Source organism: Martes martes, assembly GCF_963455335.1.
Source record: "Martes martes genome assembly, chromosome: 15".
Taxonomy (NCBI): domain Eukaryota; kingdom Metazoa; phylum Chordata; class Mammalia; order Carnivora; family Mustelidae; genus Martes; species Martes martes.
The window spans coordinates 68,749,811-68,768,983 of NC_137903.1; the positions used below are offsets into that span (position 1 = coordinate 68,749,811).

At 55.9% G+C, this 19,173-nt stretch overlaps 1 protein-coding gene across 5 annotated transcripts in view; it reads left to right on the forward strand.

Moving 5' to 3' along the window:
* Nucleotides 1–478: 478 nt before the first annotated feature.
* GPR161 (G protein-coupled receptor 161) overlaps nt 479–19,173 on the forward strand; it is a 41,872-nt gene continuing 23,177 nt past the window's right edge. For 2 of the 5 annotated variants that reach the window (XM_080823883.1, XM_080823885.1), the window contains exons 1-2: nt 846–947; nt 1,173–1,292. The gene's annotated coding sequence lies outside the window, so the exon portion shown is untranslated. Of the gene's footprint in view, nt 659–845; nt 948–1,163; nt 1,293–19,173 lie in introns of those variants that run through there. The other 3 variants (XM_080823882.1, XM_080823881.1, XM_080823884.1) reach the window with 3 other exon arrangements.

Sequence of the window (19,173 nt, forward strand, 5' to 3'; positions counted from 1 at the left end):
CCCGTGCGGACCGGGCGAGCCTCGTCGTCCCGGCGGCGCCCCGCGCGCTGTCCCCGCCCCCCAGCCTGGGCGAGAGGCGCGCCCTGAAGTCGCGGGGCCGACCCTGCGCGCGGGGCGGGCGCCTCCGCCGCCCCCAACTGCGGGAGGAGGTGCGGCGAGCTCTGGGGGGCCTCGTCCAGCCTCCGGGCCAAGCCTAGTCCCGCGGCGGGTTCAGACCAAGGCCTGTGAGCGGACACTGCCTGTTGGGGACGCTCTGGGCGCTCCCGAGGGCTCTGCTGGCCCGCGGCCGCACGCCGCGCTTCGGCATCGCTTTGGCGCGTGTCCGCGGCTGTCGGTCCGCTCCGGTCCCCTCCTCCGCGGCTGCAAAGCGCTTCTTTCGAGAGCGGGTCGTTGGGTCGTCCTCACTGTGGAGTAGGGCGGTGGTGTGGCTTCCGAGGGGAAGGACCTTCGCGCCTTGATGTGTCCAGGGTGGATAATGGCGACTGGGCACGGCCATCTGAGCGAGCTGGAGGCTGGGGAGGACGGACGTCCCCGGGCCCCCTCCCCAGCTGGGCCAGCCCCCTCTGTCCCTGGGACCTGGCCCTGGAAGTGAGCTGGGAGAGCTGCGAGGGAAGTAAGTGGCTCTCCCTTCCGTCCGGCTGCTGCAGCCTGGGGACCGGTGAGGAGACGCATTTCCCAGGCCCTCCCAGCAGAAAGGGGGGGGACCTCAGATCACACAGACAGGGGCTCTCCCCCCCCCCCGCTTTCTTTAACTGGGATTGGTGTCGCCCGTTTCTGTCACTTTTCCCAAAGCGCCCCTCTTTTCTTGTTCTAGTCCACACCTGTCTTGTCTTGTACCTGTAAGATGTTCATAAGCACTTTTCATACACACTTTCAAAAATTTCTTTCACTTAGTCTGTGAAGGGCAGTTAGCCTGTTTCAGAGGTGCGGAAACGGACTCAGGAGAGGTAAGGGCTGGGCCCGGGAGGCAGGATTGAACTCAGGACTTTGCACTTGGCAGTGTTTTTCACACACGCGGGTCCTCAAACTCAGGGCTTCTCCCTGCCCCAAAGCTCTACCGCCGTGGCAGGAAGATTAGGGACCTGTCAAAAAGAGGCCTGACTGGCATTTTAGACACTAAATCCAAGACCTCAGGAGCTCACACCATCTCATACCATCTCTTTGCGTTGCAGCCCTGCGTGCTGGGAGTGTCAGACCAAGGAGGACGGCGCACTCAGAGGGCTGAGCTCTTTGGGCTCCGTGGAAGGCGGCATGGGCTGAGCTGGAACTGACCCGCACGACCAGCAAAGGAGGTGCCGTGGGGGGGGGGGGGAGCTCCGCTGCTACCTGGGACGGTCAGGAAGCCTTCCCGCAGGAGGAGGGCTGGTGTGGGGTTAGGGGCGTTTGCGGGGGTGGGGGTTGCTGAGAGCATGCTTCCCTGTAAAGAGACTCGTGTAGGTGCCACGGAGCTCCAGCACCGTGTTGCTTGGCCTGAATTTTGGGGGGAAGCTATACATTGTATGGGGGAAAAAATCCCATGTTTTTAAAGTTGGCAACTAATTCAAAACAGTTTTCAGAATGTGCAGAGCCCGTTGTTGCCCGCACACTGCCAGCTTGCTGCCTCTGGGCTAGACCTTGGGAAGCAGTTGTCCTTCTGAGATGCACTAAAGCAGGACTGGAGGGGGGGGAGTGGCGTCTTCTAGCTGTTTTTCTTTGAGAACAAAAAACATCAACAAAACCGGAGATTGTGGGTGCTGTGGGTGCTGCCTGGAGTTGGGAGGAAGGGCTGACTTTCTGACTCAGGCCTTCATTCATTCCGCCGGTGCCCATCGCATCTGACTCTGGCGTTCCACCCGGAGAAGGCCTGCAGCCCAGTGGTACGCGCTCCCTTGGCCGGTTACGGGCCCGGCAGGCCTCCAGGGCAGATCTGTTCAGGAAGGCTGGGAGCCTTTTCTGTGTGAGCTGGAGTGAGACAGGGGGACACAGCAGACTGGGGTCTGGGTTTGGTTTTTATTCGAGGAGCAGGTGAGGGAGCACTGGGTCAGGAGCACCGTCTGAGGTCAGGCGGCCTGCACCCACCCCCGCCACTCACAAAACTGTGACTTTGGATGAATAATGGAAAGCATGCCTAGAAGGCAGTAACTTTTTAAAAAACATGAATTGTTATAAAGTTTTTTTTTAATAGAGAAAGATATGGGAAAATAAAATTCCCTCCAGTACTTCTTCATTCCCTCTCCTCACCTGAGAGGGAACCACTGTACGTGTAGTATTTTCTAGGCCTTCTGCAGTGCCTGAGTGTAGGCCAACCAAGCCTGGAAGTACAGGTGAATGTGGAATACGAGGGTTATTGGTACAATGTTGCACAACGCGGTAAAAATATTATCTGCATTGCCAGCTTTAGGACCAGCCTTACTAGACTGAAAATGCTTTTAAAAATACATAAGTGGGGATCTATATTACTGTGTGCTCTGTGACTTACTTTTTTAACTTAACAATGGGACTTGGGGGGGCGCCTGGGTGGCTCAGTTAGTTGAGTGTCCGCCCTCGGCTCAGGTCATGATCCCAGGGTCCCTGGATCGAGTCCCGCATCGGGCTCCCTGCTCAGTAGGGGGCCTGCTTCTCCCTCTCCCACTGTTTTCGCTCTCTCAAGTAAATAAATTAAAAAACAACAACAAAGAAAACAAAAAAAAACCAATGGGACTTGGATGTCTTCCAATATCAAAAACATAGGGGCACCTGATGGGCGTGTGACTCTTGATTTTGGGATCATGAGTTCAAGCCCCATGTTAGGGTTCGAGATTACTTAAAAACAAACAAACAAACAAACAGACAGACACGGAGAGGCGCCTGGGTGACATTTCGGCTCAGGTCATAGTCCCAGGGTCCAGGGAGCCGCTTGTCGGGCTCCCTGCTCAGCGGGAAGTCAGCTTCTCTCCTCCCTCGGCCCGTCCTGCCCCCTTGCTCCCTCTCTTTTTCTCTCTCAAATAAATAAGTGAAATCCTTAAAAGAAAAGGAAAAAAAGGACTTAGGTAAGCTTCATTCTTTTTAATGGCTACGTAGTATTTCATAGTGGAGATTCACCATGATTCATTTGAACAATCCCCTATTTATAGGCGCCTCGACTACTTCCAGCTTCCTCCCTTGTAATAACGCTGTAGTCAGACACGTCTCTGTGTACGTGGGGGCATTTCTGGATAAAACTTGCTCCCACCAGTGAAGCTGGTGAGCCAAAGGGTATGTCACTTTAAATGTTTATTTAAGCATAATTCCCTTTGTTTATTGGGATCTGGAGACTGTGCAGAAGAAGATTGAGTTTATTTACTTACTTGGTTTACTTGCTTGGGGATAGGTCATATTTGGGGTAGTGTGTTTGGGGATAGTTAGTATATATGAAGCACAACATTTACAGGCTGTAAAAGTTAACCCCTCCCTCCTACCTCAGCCCTCCATTTCCCTTTTTGAATGCAACTAATTTTTCCAGTTTTTGTGTATTCATCTAGAGATAGCCTGTGCATCTGTAGGTAAATGTGTTTTCTGTTTTTTTTCCCTCTAAATATGGTAGCATACCATTCTGCCACCCTATTCAGCTTATGGAGTTTTAAAAAATTAATGTACATCTTAGAGACCATTCCCTATCAGAGTTCTGTGCATTTTAGGTTCTCCCAAGTTAATGCTTAAAAAAAAAAAAGTTTAATCAATTTACACTTTTTCAAATTGCCCATGAAATCCTTTTCTGTCAAATTGTTTGTGATTTCATCAATTCTTGAGCTCTTTCTAAATTCCGGACTTTAATTCTTTTCTTGTTCATAAATCAGATATCTTTTGCCTTTTTATGTTTTCTTCCCCAGCTTTGCTCACTGTGATGTGCAGAAGTGATGACTTTTTACGAGGCTGAATCTGTGTCACTTTTCTGTGGGCCTCAAGTTTTCTGTCCTGCTTAGGAAGCCCTCTCCTGTCTCAGGGTTAACTTATATTTCTTACATTTTCTCTTTCTTCTCCATTCTTTCTTTGCTTTTTTTTCCACTTAAAGCTATTTTACGTTATTGGGGCACCCGGGTGGCTCAGTGGGTTAAGCATCTGAGCCCCCCAGGCGCCCCCAGAATCGGCATTCTTGGTGGACACATTGCTGTGCCAGGTTGCAGAGCTGGAGCACAGCCCTGAGTGTCCGGAGAGCCCCTGTGGAGGGGGTTACAGGTGAGCACATGGTGCAGGTGGCTGGGCCTGGCAGAGTGTGACCAGGCTGGTTGGAGTCCATTAGTCCGGGGGCTGTGGGGAGGGCTGGAGGAGACCAAAGGTGAGAAGATGAGATGAGAGTAGTAGTAGATGAGAGAAGGACAGGGAGGCTCCAGCTGGGGTCATGGCATTGGCCGGTGACCGTGAAGTTTCTACCGATGCACTAGATGTCTGTGATAAGGAATGGAACCGACCAACACTGACTGCTTTTTACCTACAGCATCTCATTGAAACAAGCGAGCCATGTGACAACCCAAGGCTCAGACATGTTCGCTCATCTCCCCAAGGTCGCACACTCAGAAGAAGGCAGGCGGGGGCCTTAGCCCCATCAGGATTACCTGCAGGAGTGCTCTCTGGTGTCCTGGGTTTCTGTCTGGAGGGATTAGGGTGGGTGGTGATGTTTTTCGAGGGTGGTGAGAACCATGAAGACCAGCGTATTGCGATGGTAGAAGAGTTGCTGATGACTGGTACTTTGCGCGTGTTCTGGCTGAGGGGCCTGGGTGTGACAGATGGGCGGAAACGTCTCCTGGGTGGGCAGGTGTGACTCTGGAGCTCGAGGGCTTGTCTGGGATCCGGGGGGAGAGTTGGGAGTCATCGCTGTGCAGGTGGGTGCAGACAGAGCACACAGAGACAGATGCGAGGTATCAGGCGGGACTCCTTTTACAAGGGGTAGAAAATCTGGTTCCCTTTGGCTGAAGCAGAAAGGAAAGTGACCGGCTCACATCCCTAGAAAGCTCAGGAGTGGGTCTGGCTTCGGGCATGGGGTCCAGGTTCAAGCGATTTTGTCAGGACTCGTTTTCTTACCTGCTCCTGTCCCAGGCTCTCCCCTCGAGATGGCGGGGGCAGGGGCTGCGGGTTCAACTCTGTGGGGGAGGGGCGCGGCCTCTGCCCACAGCTAACCCTGCAGCAGGCCCTCACGTCTCATAAACCGAGTGCGTCAGAGGGAGTTGGAATGGGCTGGGCGGTGAGGCATGAATCCTGTGTCCTATCCGTGAAGGCGCATGGACTCCAGGTCTGAAAAGGGTGACTCTGCAGAGGAGGCTTGGGGACGGCTGCCAGAGCGAAGGGGTGTAGAGGAGGGAGACCTTTCGTTCCCTCTGCAGATGGGAGAGGAAGAAGTTGCGTGGCAGGGGCCCCTTGGGAAGCAGCAGCACTGACAGCAGGAGAGCGAGGAGTGGCGGGGAGAGCCGCAGCAGGGAGCCGAGGGGAGACGGGGTCTCAGAAGAACGTGGACTCGGTCCGGGGCGTCCGGTGCCGCGGGAGCTCAAGGAAGGGCGCGCCGGATCCCGTGAGGAGGCCGTCCTCGCCTTGATCTCGCGCTTGACCGGGACTCCTAGAGGCTCACCTTCCCAGGGCAGTCAGGACGTTTGGGCTCTGCCAGTAATTATGTGCGTGGCTGAGTAGCTCGCTCAGCTCTCTGGGCTTCGGTTTCATCGTGTGTGAGGTGACGCGGTGAGGCTGAGTGGCTCCTGGGGCCTCGAGTGCCCTGCAGTGTCGGAGATTAGTGAATCTGATGACTTCACACCACCTCGTTACCACAACCCTGGTCCAAGCCTTCACCTGTCACCGGGCTACAGCAGCCACCTGCTACCTGGTGTTCCCGCGTCTGCGCTCCCACGCCATCTGTTCTTGACCCAGCAGCACAGTGACCCTTTGAAAACACGTCAGCCGCCTTGCCCCAGGGACCTCTGTCAGACATGGGCTCTTATCCATAGGCCTCACCGTAGTTCTGGTGGCCTTTGTCGTGTCATCTGCCTCGGACTCTAGGTGGCCTGCTGTTCTTTCTCACACGTTTCCCTAGTGTACTCACCATTCTGCCACAGGGCCTTTGCACAGGCTCTTCCTGTGGCCTGAAATTCCTTTGCATTTTTTTCTGGTCTGATCAGATGTCACCTGGGGGAGACCTGCCTCCCCACTCCCACCCCCCACCCATTCCTCCTCCTTTCACCGTGCTGTAACTTTCTTCATGGCATCTGCCACTCTCTGCGTTTGTTTCGTATATTTGGTGTCTGCTTGTCCACTGTTCTGGCCCCTCTCCCATGACCGCGCTGCGGCGGGGGAGGACAGAGTTTGGAGGACCCTCATCCAGCGCTGGGCCCCAGTGGCTTGGCACAGGGTAGGTATTCAGGAAACCTTTTTAGGGGTAGCCTAGTGAGGGGTGGAAGGGGGAAGAGTATCCAAGAACCAGTGGTGGTATGGCAAGTGTGGGAGGGGACCCCCTTCAGTCGCGGGGCTTTCTGGGACGGCATCTGTCTCAGATACGGTCACCAGGAAAAAAAAGGATTCAGAAGTGATACTACTTTAAAACATGGAAAGATGGGGCGCCTGGGTGGCTCAGTGGGTTAAAGCCTCTGCCTTTGGCTCAGGTCATGATTCCAGGGTCCTGGGATCGAGCCCCGCATCGGGCTCTCTGCTCAGCAGGGAGCCTGCTTCTCTCTCTCTCTCTCTGCCTGCCTCTCTGCCTACTTGTGATCTCTCTCTCTGTGTCAAAAAAAAAAAAAACATGGAAAGATAATATTTTCAATTTAGCAATATGAGTTTAATGCGTTCACTGGGCTCCAGGAGGATAACAAACCAAATAATTTGGGGTAGAAACCAATGAACGTAATAGCATTATCTCGTGATAGAAGTAATCTTCGTCCTACTCCCGGCGTAGTCTCTGTCTCTCCTTTTCTTGGAGCGCGTGTGTTTTACGGAGGGAATCGTTTCACTTCCCTTCGGTCCGTTGGGTAAGTACATGCAGTAAAAACGAAAACGAACCACAGCGCTCCCGCGGAACAGGATTTCTCGGCCTCTGTGCTACTGACGTGCTGGGCCGGATAACTGGTGCGGGGCTGCCCTGTGCGTCGTGGGTGTTCAGCAGTGTCCTTGGCCTTACGTGCCAGTACTGTCCTCTGAGATGTGACAACCAAAAATGTCGCGGGCATTTCCAGAGAAGCCTCCTGGTGGGGATGGGGTTGGGCAGGGGTGGGCATGGGAGGCAGAAGCTCCCTTCCTCTGAGAACCACTGATGTAGAATATTGGGGTCGTGATTGGGTTCGATTGTGATCTAGAGTCTTCTGCAGGGACATTTGCAGACCTTGCCCCGCCGTCCTGATACTGTTTCCCGTAAAACAGATGAGCGTGGCCCCCCCAGGGCAGGGGCGGTGCGCAGAAACACCAGCAGCCTCCTGGCCTGGAGCGGGTCACCTGGGGGCCCGCCACCCGCCCCGCCCCGACCGCGCCGGGGCGCCCCCTCTCTGGGCCCGGAAGCGGCTCACTTCTGGGCCGGAGCCCTTTTCTGGGGTGACTGAGCAGGGAGGGTCACGTCCTGGAGCCCTGGGCCCCTCACGAGTCCCAGACGCGTCCGTCTGCCGTCCCGTCCTCTCTCTTCGGTGTCGTCCACTGAACCCATCGAGTGAAATCTCTGACTTTCCTTACAGCTTGAAGGGAAACGAAGGTGAGTTTTCGTCCGTCCTCAATAGCTCGAACGTCTTCTGAGTTCGTCCTCTGCAGAGCCCGCGACGACCTGCTCTCACACGTGTCCTCGCGAATTCCTCGCTTCCTGTTGTGAGGGGACCCGCCTGGCTCGGCCCCGGTCCGCCCGCACGCAGAGCCCGCGCAGCCTCACGGGCTGGGCTCCCTGTGCCTTACTCTGTAAGCGGAGGTCTGTGCCAGCCCGCACCGGCCCCCGCACCGCCACCCGCCCGACGGCCGGCGTCCGCTCCCTGCGTCTGTGAGTCTGTTTAGTTTTTCGGATTCCGTACGTAAGTGGAATTTTGTGTCGTCTTTCTCGGACTGATGCGCGCGGCCTGGTGCCCACTGGGGTCAACCGCGTTCTCTCGGGTGGCGCGGTTTTGTGGTCCCGCGTGGCCGAGGACTACCCTGTGGTGCACACACACCGCGTCTTCTTTCCACTCGTCTGCGGATGGACACTCGGATTGTTTCCACGTCTTGTCGATTGTAAGTAGCGCCGCAGCGAGCATAGGGGTGCGGGTTTCTCTTTGAGCTGGTGTTTCCGTTGTCTTCACCTGCACACCCGGGAGAGGAATCGCTGGGTTGTGCAGGACCCGACACTGTGACCTGAGCCGAAGGCAGACGCTTAACCGACCGAGCCACCCTGGCGCCCCATTATTGTTTTTTTGATACTCGCCGATGGGACAGGTGCGAAGTGCTACCTCACCGTGGTTTTGAGTCGCGTGTCTTTGAGGCTAAGCGATGACGAGCGCATTCTCCTGTGCCCATTGGCCAACTGTGTCGCTTTCAGAAAAATGTCTTTTCAAGTCCTTTGCCCATTCTTTAGTCAGGTTGGTTGTTTTTTTGATATGAAGTTGTGTTCATATATTTTGGATATTAAGCTCTTAATGATTCGCAAACACCTTTTCTCACCCAGTTCGTTGCCTTTGTGTTTTGCTGATGGCCTCCCTTGCTGTGCAGAAGCTTTTTGGATGTTTTCCCACGTGCTGGACCTTTGTTGTTCTTCTCGATGCACCTGGCTTAAACGACGCGGCTTCGACCAGCGCCGAAGAGCTTCTAGGAGTTGTATGGTTTCAGTTTTCACACTTTGATTCTTTATCCATTTCGAGGTAATTTGGGGCGCTGTGTCAGACGGTGGTCCAGTTCATCCTTCCACTGCTTGCTGTCCGGCCTTCCGGCACCGTTTATTGAAGACTCTGCCTTTTCTCTACGGTGTGTTCTTCTTTCCTCGGTGTGGATTAATTGACCATTTACGTGAGGGTTTATTTCTGGGCTCTGTTCTTTTTTTTTTAAGGGAGCAAGAGTTGGGGGAGGGCAGAGGGAGAGGGAGGGAGAGAATCTTAAGCAAGCTCTACGCGGAGCCTGGAGCCCGACTTGGGGTTCAGTCGCACGACCCTGAGGTCATGACCGAGCTGAATCCATGAGTTGGACGCTTAACTGACTGAAGCGTGCAGGCGCCGCTGGGCTCTCTATTCTGTTCCACTGATCTGTGTGGTCTGTTTTCATACCAGCGCCGTACTGTTTTGATTATTGTACTGTTTTGATTATTGTGGTACAGTTTGAAATCGGGAAAGGTGATGTCTTCGGCTTTCTTGTTTCTCAAGACTTCTTTGGCTGTTTGGGGCCTTTTGTGGTCCCATACCAATTTTAGGATTCTTTGCTCTACTTCTGAGAAAAATGAAAAAAAGATTTTGGTCGTATTTTGATGGGGATTACACTGAGTCTGTAGATCGCTTTGGGTGGTATGGACATTTTAACAATATGAATTCTTCTAGTCCATGAGCATGGTACACCGTACATTTATTATTATTGTATCATCTGAGGGTGTTTCTTTCATCGGTGTTTTATAGTTTTCAGAGGTCTTTTACCTCCTTGGTTAAGTTTATTCCTAGGTATCTTATTATTTTTGATGCAGTTATAAATGGGATTATTTTCTTAATCTCTCTCTTTTTCTTAAAGAGAGTGTGCAGTTGGGTTGGGGAGGAGGGACAGAGGAAGAGGGAGAGAGAGAATCCGAAGCAGGCTACAGACCCACTGTGGAGCCCACTGTGGGGCTCGATCTCGCGACCTTGAGACCATGACCGGAGCTGAAATCAAGAGTTGGACACAACCGATGGAGCCACCCAGGCACCCCTTGATCTCCCTTTTTGACAGCTCAGTATTAGCATATAGAAATGCAGCTGGTTTCTGTATGTTAATTTTGTATCCTGGGACTTCACTGAATTCGTTCATTAGTTCTTTTTTTAAAGATTTATATTTTTTAACTTGACAGAGAGGGAGAGGGAGAGCTTGAGCATGAGCAGGAGGGAGGAGCAGAGGGAGAAGCAGGCTCCCCACTAACAGGGAGCCCGATGCGGGGCTCGATCCAAGGACCGTGGGATCATGACCTGAGCTGAAGGTAGACGCTCAGCTGACCGAGCCCCCTAGGCGCCCCAGTCATACTTTTTCCTTTGCAGTTTGGCTGCCTTTTATTTCTTCTTATCACCCAGCGGCTCTGGCAAGGTCGTATATTCTTCTCGACAATCACATAAAGTAGGTTAATTTCACTCCCTTTCTTTGTGGAGAGTTTGAAGCTCAGAGGGTTAGGAGCTCAGAGGGCACAGGTCATATGAAACTCAAACCTAGGTTCGGTCAAGAGTCCAGAAACTGTTTTTTATATTGAGTATCAGATTGACGTAGATATTAGAGGGTAGGGGGCATGTGAAATGTTTTCTCCCACATGCAAAGTGCTGTTGGGAATTCAAAGGGGAAGCTGAGGAAGAATTCAGAAGTTTTCTGGAGGCGTAAGTGTTCTCACCTAAAATAAAACCTTGCGCTAGGATGTGCGTATCGGACAGAATAAAACGTAAAGGGAAAACTGTAGATAGTAAGAGGTAGTAAGGGTCACAGTGTGGGCGGAATGTTCCAGAAAGTTTTCTTCAGAATTTTGCTGTTAAGGTGGACCTTGAGTTTGTTGTCATTCACGTAAGTGGCAACAAGGAGGTCGGGGCCCGGAATGGCTTTGGTAGTGATTTCCGGGCTTTCCCCGGGCTTCTTGGATCTGCCTCGCCTTTTAATATAACTTCAGCTGGAGAAAATGCTTCATTGCAAAGAGCTGCTTTGAATCAATAACCATGTGAAAAACGGATTTTAATTTTACCGAGCACAACAGCGTCTAGAGACGCCGGAAGAACCGTAGTTCCCAGGCGCACAAGCCACCGGTTCCTTGGTCAGCAGTGAGCGGCCGCCCGCAGCTGGGAACGGGAGACTCGGAGGGTGTGTGACAGGGTCGTCCGGAGATGAGACAGAGGTAAGAGGGGGTCAGGACGGCCAAGGACTGGTACCACTCTGCCCTGTCACTCGGCCTCGCAGACGCTGTCCGCAGATGTCCTTGTAGCCTCTCCCGGGAGCTCGCGTTCTCTCGGCCTGGCCCTTCGGGAAACTGTCACCCAGACCTTCCGTACACGTTCGTCTGCGCGTCCGAATCCGGCTTCCTTCTGTGGCGGAAAACCCAGCGGGGCGCAGTGATTTTGCTTTTAGATTCCGCAGTTTCCCTCTTACTACCTAAAAAATACCAAAATTAGATGCTGAGCTCAGAGCTGTTCCAGGGCTCCCGTTTTTCCGGAATGTGCCACAGCTCCTCTGTCACTAACGCGGCAGAGGGTTGAGAGGTTAGAAAATCAACTGTCCCCCAGGGCGCGGGAGGAAATGTCCTTTGTAGGACTTGGAGATCTCCGCCCCGACGCGCTGCCTGGCTTCGGGCAGACCTTCAACAAGCTGTGCGAGGAGAACTCGAGGTGGGTGGACTTCGGAGGCCGAAAGTCAGGCGAAGGGGCAGAGAACGTATAAGAAGGACGTAAAGGCACATCCCGTGTGAGAGGACACGCGGCGCCCTCATCCGCGGAGGGAGTCCGCGTTCGGGCCGCGGTGGCCGTCTGCGCGCGGGCCCCGGGGTGAGCGCCGCCGTCTAACCTGGAGCTTTCAGGAGAAAGCCGGTGCCCTGGAATTCATCCCGAAGGCCTTTCCCAGGTCAGAATTCCATTTATCTTGGTACTTAATGACCTTGAGTCAGTGTGAAAACCATTATGTTTTGTATAGTTTGTTTTAAAATACAGAGAAATGTATGATAGATTTTCATAATTTTGGTTAAGGGCTTACAATAAAGAGTTCTGGTAGCTAAGGTGGGAAAACCCTACCAAGTCATAAAACTCAACTCTCCAGAACGAGGCATTTCCAAGGGTTAGCTCAGGTTTTCGTGCATTTTTGGAAAAGAAGGCGTTACTGGAGGCCCTCTCTTCCTAACAGTTGGGGTCTTCGATTCTGTGGTCATCCTGGGGAAGGGCGGGCGAGTTCGGCTCGCTGTGCGACCGAGGGGCAGGGGACCGGGCAGATGGGACAGGAGGAGGAGGATGAACGGAGACCCCCCAGCACCCGCTCTCCGCGGCAGTGGGATGACAGCGCAGCACGGTTCGCCTTCCGCTGTGTCTCTTCCCACCCTGACCCGGCGTATCAAGGTGGCGTTGCTCTACGTGGCACCGAAGGGAAACCGTCCGACAAGGACTTCTCCAAGAAGGGGTTGACTAGCGTGGCTGGGCACGGCGGCTTCGCAGTCCGACATGTGGTTTGGGCTTCATCTTCCCGCGTGGGACTTCGGCTACCTGGTCGAAAGGTGGCTGCCTCGCTTGGAGGCTTGGCTCTGAGTTCCAGCCAGGAGGGCGGGGAGAGGAAAAAGGGCAGAAGCCATAGCTGAGTCTGTCCCCTTTCATCAGGAAATGGAGAGCCTTTGCCACGTGTGGACTGCCATGGACTGGGGCTGGGTCTGACGGCCACCCAAGCTCTGTGCAGCGCGTCTGTTTTTGGCGTATCTAGGGCCCGCGTCCGGTGAGAGTTGTGTTGAGAGGGGAGAGGGGATGATGACTGGGTGGCGAATAGTGTCTGCTTCGTCTGCAGAGCGAGAGCTACCCAGTGTACCAGGATACCCGGGGCCCCGGGTCCATTCATACATTCGCTTGTCTATCACACATATTGGGTACCTCTTCTTTGTCAGTCACTGTTCTAGGTTCTGGTGAAGGAATTTGCAGAACAGAATTCCTTGCTCTCACGAAGCATACTGTCTTGCAGGAGAGAAAAACATTAACGAGATGAGTAAGTGTGTGCATCTGCACTAAGAAAAAGTACGGAAGGGATCGGAGCCACGAAGGGTTGGAAAGGAGTCTGAGAGGTGGCGTGGGCTGGGAAGGCCTTGCCAAAAATGCGGTTTAAGTTAAAATCTAAAGGGAGTGGAAGAGCGGCCTCCGAAGATATCTGGGGTCAAGGCGCTCCGGGCACAGGAAACAGCGAGTGGGCGCGTGATCGATGCATCTGCCGGGCAGGGAGAAAGCCGGTGTGGCTGGAGCAGTAGCGGACCGTGGGGGAAACTGCAGGGCTTGTTCTGAGCGCTGTGGGACTCCTTTTGGGGTGTACACAAAGCAGTGACCTGTTCGTCTGTTCTGACCTCTGTTTGAACTGGCTCATTCTGGTTGCCGTGTTGAGAAGGGGGCAGTGGCAGACGTGGGTGGGCTAGTAAGGAAGATCTTTTAATAATTCAGAGAAGATACAGCATAGCCTGGACCAGAGTGATGGTAGCAGAGATAGTTAAAGATGCTGAATTCCGGAAACCTGTCAAAATGAGAGCCCACAGACTTGCTGATGAACGGGATAGGAGCTGTGGGAGAGTGAGGAGTCGGGAGTGACGCCTGAGTGTACGGTGGAGCCACTGGGAGGGTGGGGCAGCCGCGGCGTGAGGTGGAGCAGACCCTGGGCGGGGCGGGCCCGAGAGTCAAGTCTGGTTGCGGACATTCTCGGCTTGCTGTGCTCGTGACACCGGCTGGAGGTGCTGAGTGGCCGCTTGGAGGTCTAAGTCGGGAGCTCTGGGGGGCGGCGCTGGCTTCTCTCTGCCTGAGCAGGGATCCAGCAGCAGCAGGAACTTGGAACAGCCCAGGGCTCTTCTGACCTGGTCTGACCCGGCCTCGCCTTTCCGAACGGCTGGGATCCCGGTTCCAGGCAGGATCCGCGGCCGCCCCGGAAAAGCTGGCGTGGTCTTCCGCCCGCGGGAGTCGCGTGGCCCTGGCCGGGGTATCCAGGGGCCTGGCAAAGGAGAGGCCGCCGCCGTGCGTGCGGCTGGAAGAGTGGTCTCCGCGGTTGGGTCTGGCTCGGCCGTCAGGGCGCCGCCCCTTCCCCAGGCAGCAGTGGTCAGACCACGCTGCGTTCCCCGCCTTTCCTGAAGGGCTTTTGCCCCGGGACTCAGGACTCTCCCCCGCCGAGCTGTCCTCACGGTGAGAGCGGCTGGTGGTTCGTGGACTTTCTAAGAGGCTGAGATGGCTGGTCACCGCCCTCCGTGTCCACCGGGACACACCAGGGGGTGCCGGCAGCCAGCGGCCTGGGAGGGAGGCCAAGGGCCCTTCGAAACTCATCTGGCGGTCCACGGCTCCGCGTGCAGCCCGGCTTAGGACGGAGTGTCCCTCGCGTTCCCCAGCACGACGGGACTGCAGCCGAGAAGCTGAGTTTTGTGTCACTGGGTGGGCTCAGCCTGGGGTCCCGTGCTGGACGAGCGCGGGGGGGAGGGATCGCCCCAGCCGGGCCCAGCCCCCACCCCCCGCCGGTGTCGGGGTGCGGCTCACTCCTGATGCCCGAGGTGCTCCTCCTCAGCCCTGGGGGGAGCCAGCCGCTGCCTTCCCTTGCTGACTCTCCAGACCCTGTGGGCAGAGGCGTTAGAGGGAAGGAACCCTGAATAAATATGTTTTTCAGCTTTTTTCTCTGTTGTATTTAACGTGGACTTGCCATTGTTAGGTGCGCAAATCTGGGTTGTGTAACGACTCCCGCCATCCATCGCAGAACTCTCCTCCCGGCAAACTGAGCCATTAACCAGCCCCCCGCCCCCGCCCCGGCTCCCGGCAGCTCGCGCTTCTGCCTCCAGCATCCCAGCATCCCGAGGGCTCTGAGCACCTCCTGTAAGGGAGTCGTCCAGCATCTGCCATTCCGTGCCCACCAGTGCCACGAAGCGCAGCGTCCTCCAGGTTCCCCCGTGTCGGGGCCTCCTTGTGACAGACGTCACAGCCTCCTTGTGACGGCCGAAGGACATGCCACACCTCGCGTACCCGCTCATCGCTCGGTGGACGCTTCGGTTGCTTCCGCACGTTTGCGGGCGTGAATAACGCCGCTAGGAAACGGTGCACACGTCTCTCTTGGAGACCTTGCTTTCGTGATGCCGGGTTTATGAGTAGAAGGGGGATGGCTGGGCCATCCAGGAAGGTTCTGAGAAACCTTCCTGCTGTTTTCCACGGCGCTTTAGCAGTGCGTGCCGGCCGCCGGAGCGGAAGGGCTCCGATTTCGGCACATCCTCTCCAGCACCGGTGGTTTTCTGTCTTGCTGATTTTGTCCCTGACAGCAGCCGTTCTAACGAGGGTTTGACCGTATCTCCTCATAGTTTCAGTCGCTGCCCCTAATGCTCGGTGATGTGGAGCGTCTTTTCGTGTACCCGCCGGCCGTTTACATCTCTGTTTTGGGCACAGGGTTTTTTGTTTTGTTTTGTTTTGTTTTAGGTTGTTCTTGAACTTTAGGAGTTCTTAATATATTCTAAATAGTAATCCCTAGTCAGATACACGGTTTGCAAACATTCCCTCCCGTTCTGTGAGTTCCTTTTTATTCTGCGGATGGTACCTTCGGAAGTACAGATGTTTAAATCTTCATGAAGTCCAGTTTGTCTGTTTTTTTCTTTTTTCGCCTGTGCCTTGGCGTCGGGCCTGAGAAGGCGTGGCGGGGCCCCGCGTCGTGACTCTGTCTGTTCTGCTTGTTCTTCAGGCTTCGGTCTCCCCGTCCCCCACTCGTTTGTTTCTCTCCCTCTTGCAGTGAGGTCGTTAGGCCGGTCGGCCGGCAGCACGTTTCAGGCTCAGTCAAGCTTTACGCGGCCGCTGCACCCACGGGGAGGGTGTCCCGGGTGGAGGAGGGGCTGAAGCCGAAGGAAGCCGGACAGAGAAGCGCACGGCACGGCGGGCCGGGCCAGAGGCCCGTGAGGGGGTTGGTGGGCGAGAAGTCGGAACTGGAGGTGAGGCCGCACCGTGCTGAGTCTTCTGTGGTGAGCGGATGGACTGAAGACAGATGGTGGCCTCGTGGTCATCAGACCTAGTCGTAGAGCTGTACCTGTTTGCTCAAATTAGGCACTTAACCTTTCTGAGCCTCAGTTTCCCCATTTTACTTATTTAACAAACACTTACGTGGTTCCAGACACTATTCTAAGCACTGTACAAATATTAACCTCTTGACATCCCCCACCAGCCCTAGGAGACGGGTGCCTGAGCACGAGTCCTGTCCCCATTTTACAGAACGGGAAGCTCATGCCCAGAGAGTTTAGGGAACACGTCAAGGTCACAGAGCCAGTAAGTAGTGGAGCTGGGACTTGAACCCAGACTCTCTGGTTCTCGACTTCATGCTCTTAACCATAGGTTAGGCTGTGTCTCTGCAATGGGGAGAAGCTAATTTTGACCAAATCCTGCCTCAGAAGTTACCCAGATGATCTAATGAGATGATGCTTGTCGGGACACATTGTATGTTGCGTAGTGTTTTGCAAATACTGTTTATTATTAGTTAAAAATAATTAAGTAACACGCTGGAAATGGATGAGTCTCAGGGTTGTAGGGAGAAGGGGCTGGGTCAAGGGCCAAGCCTGGGGAAGTCTCCATGCTGAGGTGCGGGTGCTTGGTTTGGGGACAACGGGAGGCAGACTCCGTGTTGACCCTTGTAGACGCGGTCACCGTCCATGGAGAGCCTCCAGCCTTCTGGTCTCTGTGGAGGATGCTGTGCAGGGCAGTGAGGTACTCGAGTGGATGATGTCCGAGCAGAGGGGACCAAGGCCAGGTCTCTCCCACCGGCACATCAGGAGCTCGGTCGGCTCAGAGCCGTTTGCGGTTCTGACCGCCGCGTTTTTTTCCTTCTGCGGCACGTTTTCCCAGGCAGACCAGAGCTCGGACCTGCTCTGCGTGTGCAGTGAGAGGCTTGGAGCTAGGACATTCCTAGGTTTGTGGTGGCCTCGAGGGGACAAGAACAAAGGGACTCTGGGCTGGCAGAGGCCAGCCTGCTGCACCTGCCGTCTTTGGGACAACGGTCACGTGAGTGCCCGGAAGGATGGCAGGTATATGGGGAGGGACAGCCGGGGATCTCGTGATCTCTCCCTGGCTCTCATCTGGTCTGTCGCGGGAGGGGGTGGGTTTACCATAGATCTCGGGGACCTTAGTGCAAAGCAAGGTAGTTACCAGAACCTTCTCCCCAGCTCCGCCCCCGCCCCCCAGCGGCGACCGACGGGTGTGAAGTTTGCAGGTGCTGAGATGACGAGCCCCTGTGAAAAGGGTCAGAGCCGTGCTGCTGGGACCTCGCCTGGCTCGTCTGAAGTTCAGAACCACGTCCCGGCCTGCAGGGCTGTTTCTTGGCGTGACTTCCGCGCCCGCCCGGCATCCGATGGGCGTGAAACCCGCCCGCAGCGGGGCTGGGGCCCAGGCTCCGGGCCGCTCAGGCCCCTCGTGGAGACGGGCGCGGAGGACAGTGAGCCGCTCCCTCGCGGGGAGGTTTGAGAACGTCGGAGGAGACTCTCCTGCCCCGAGAAACTGGTTTTCTGAGAAGACTTCAGGAGAGGACGGGCGTGTCCTGTCACGTCCCGCGGCCCGAGTCAGAGCCGCCGGGAGAACCGCCGCCCCCGGCCCGACACGGCCTCCGGCGCCCACCGAGCCGGGCCTGCTGTCCGCGGGCTCTCGGGGGCCCTTTGGTGGCCTCACTTCTGTGGGCCATGGCGGGGTCGGGGGCCTCCTTGGCTTCGTAGGGGCTTGTGGACTGGGACACGGATCTCCTGGTCGCAGAGACCCCCTCGCGGGCGGGGGGCGAAGCGCTTCTGGCTGCTGCCGCGCGGCTCTGTGAGTGCAGCGGGAGGGCGTGCGGTTTCCGGAAGGCCGAGGAGGGCCGAGGAGGGCCGAGGAAGGCCAAGGAAGGCCGGGTGCGGCGTCCCGGCGCCCGGCGCGAACGTCCAAAACACTGGGGTCTTGGCATTTTGTCTGCAGACCATGGCGTGTCTGAGTACGAGCTGGGCTTCTCGGAGCTGCGAGGGGCAGAAGCCAGCGTGCTTCCCCTCTGTGAAGAGGAGGTGCGGTGGCTCCGGGACCGGGAAGGCAGGTGGGTCGGTCGCAGACTCTCACCAGCGTCTGGGGGGTTCGCGGCCTTCTCAGCCCCTCGCCCCGCCCTCTCTCGCTGTCGCTCCCGCAACTTCGCCTGTGAGCGCCCTCCCGGAGTGCCAAGGACACCTGCTCGCCCCCCGGCCCGGTCCTGCGGCCGCCAGCCCGCGGTGGCTACGCTGCCCTTGATGGCAGTCAGAGTTCTAGGTAGAGATATGGGGGGGGGGGGCGCCTGGGCGGCTCAGTCGTGGGGCGTCTGCCTTCGGCTCAGGTCATGATCTCAGGGTCCTGGGATCGAGTCCTGTGTCGGAATCCTTGCTCAGCGGGGAGACTGCTTCCCCCTCTGCCTGCCGCTCCCCCTGCCTGTGCTCCCTCTCTCTCTGACAAATAAATAGATTAAAAAAAAAAAAAGAAATAGGAGGTGACACCATAATATCCAAGTCTGCACAATTAAACGAGAGGTAATCTACCCTTACTTTGCAGTAATTCCGTTTTTGCAGGTCAAGGTACTTCTAGAATTACTTCTTGGAAATTACCATAAAACACAGTAGATACGTGTCTCAATATTCCATAATGTTGCCTTGTTTTTTAACCCAGAGCGATACTGATCACGTAGGTGAGTGTCACGATTTGGCCCTGGATGACTTAGAGCCACGGCCAGCAGGCTCACCCGGCAGACCGCTCACCGTCTCTGGGAATGGCCGGAGGGCGAGGCAGGAGCGAGACAGGTTCGTCCCCGCTTCGCCGAGCCGCGGCCGGAAGGAGGAGGGAGTGCTCGGTGACCTGTCAGGAATAACTTCTGAGACGTTTATTAAAACCTCAGTCCCGGGGCGCCTGGGTGGCTCAGTCGGTTAACGTCCGACTCTCGTTTTCTGCTCGGGTCATGATCTCAGGGTCGTGAGATCGAGCCCCGCAGCAGGCTCCACACTCAGCAGGGAGCCTGCTGGAGGTTCTTCTCCCTCTTCCTCGGCCCTCCGTCCCCTGCACGCACATAAGTAAATAGAAATGCTTAAAAACCCCCGTAGCCAGGAGACACTCGTGTTGTGTCAGAGTTGCAGCCCAAGGCAGGACACAGTGAGTGTGGGAGTTCTGAACCCCGTTTGTGTCTGGCAGCAGACCTGGCCCGCAGGTGGTGATGTGAGTCACCCGTGGATTTGCCGCCGTCGCAGCGGGCCCCGGCTTGTCAGGCCCTGCGGAATCCGGCTGCCTGGCGGACGCCTCCGCTGGCGGGGGTGCTCCAAGCCCTCTCTCTTGTTCTTTAAGGGCTCACCCCTGAGAGATTGGCTGGGGCTTGTGCCTCCTACTGCCGGCCTCCTGGCGGAGCCCAGGAGTT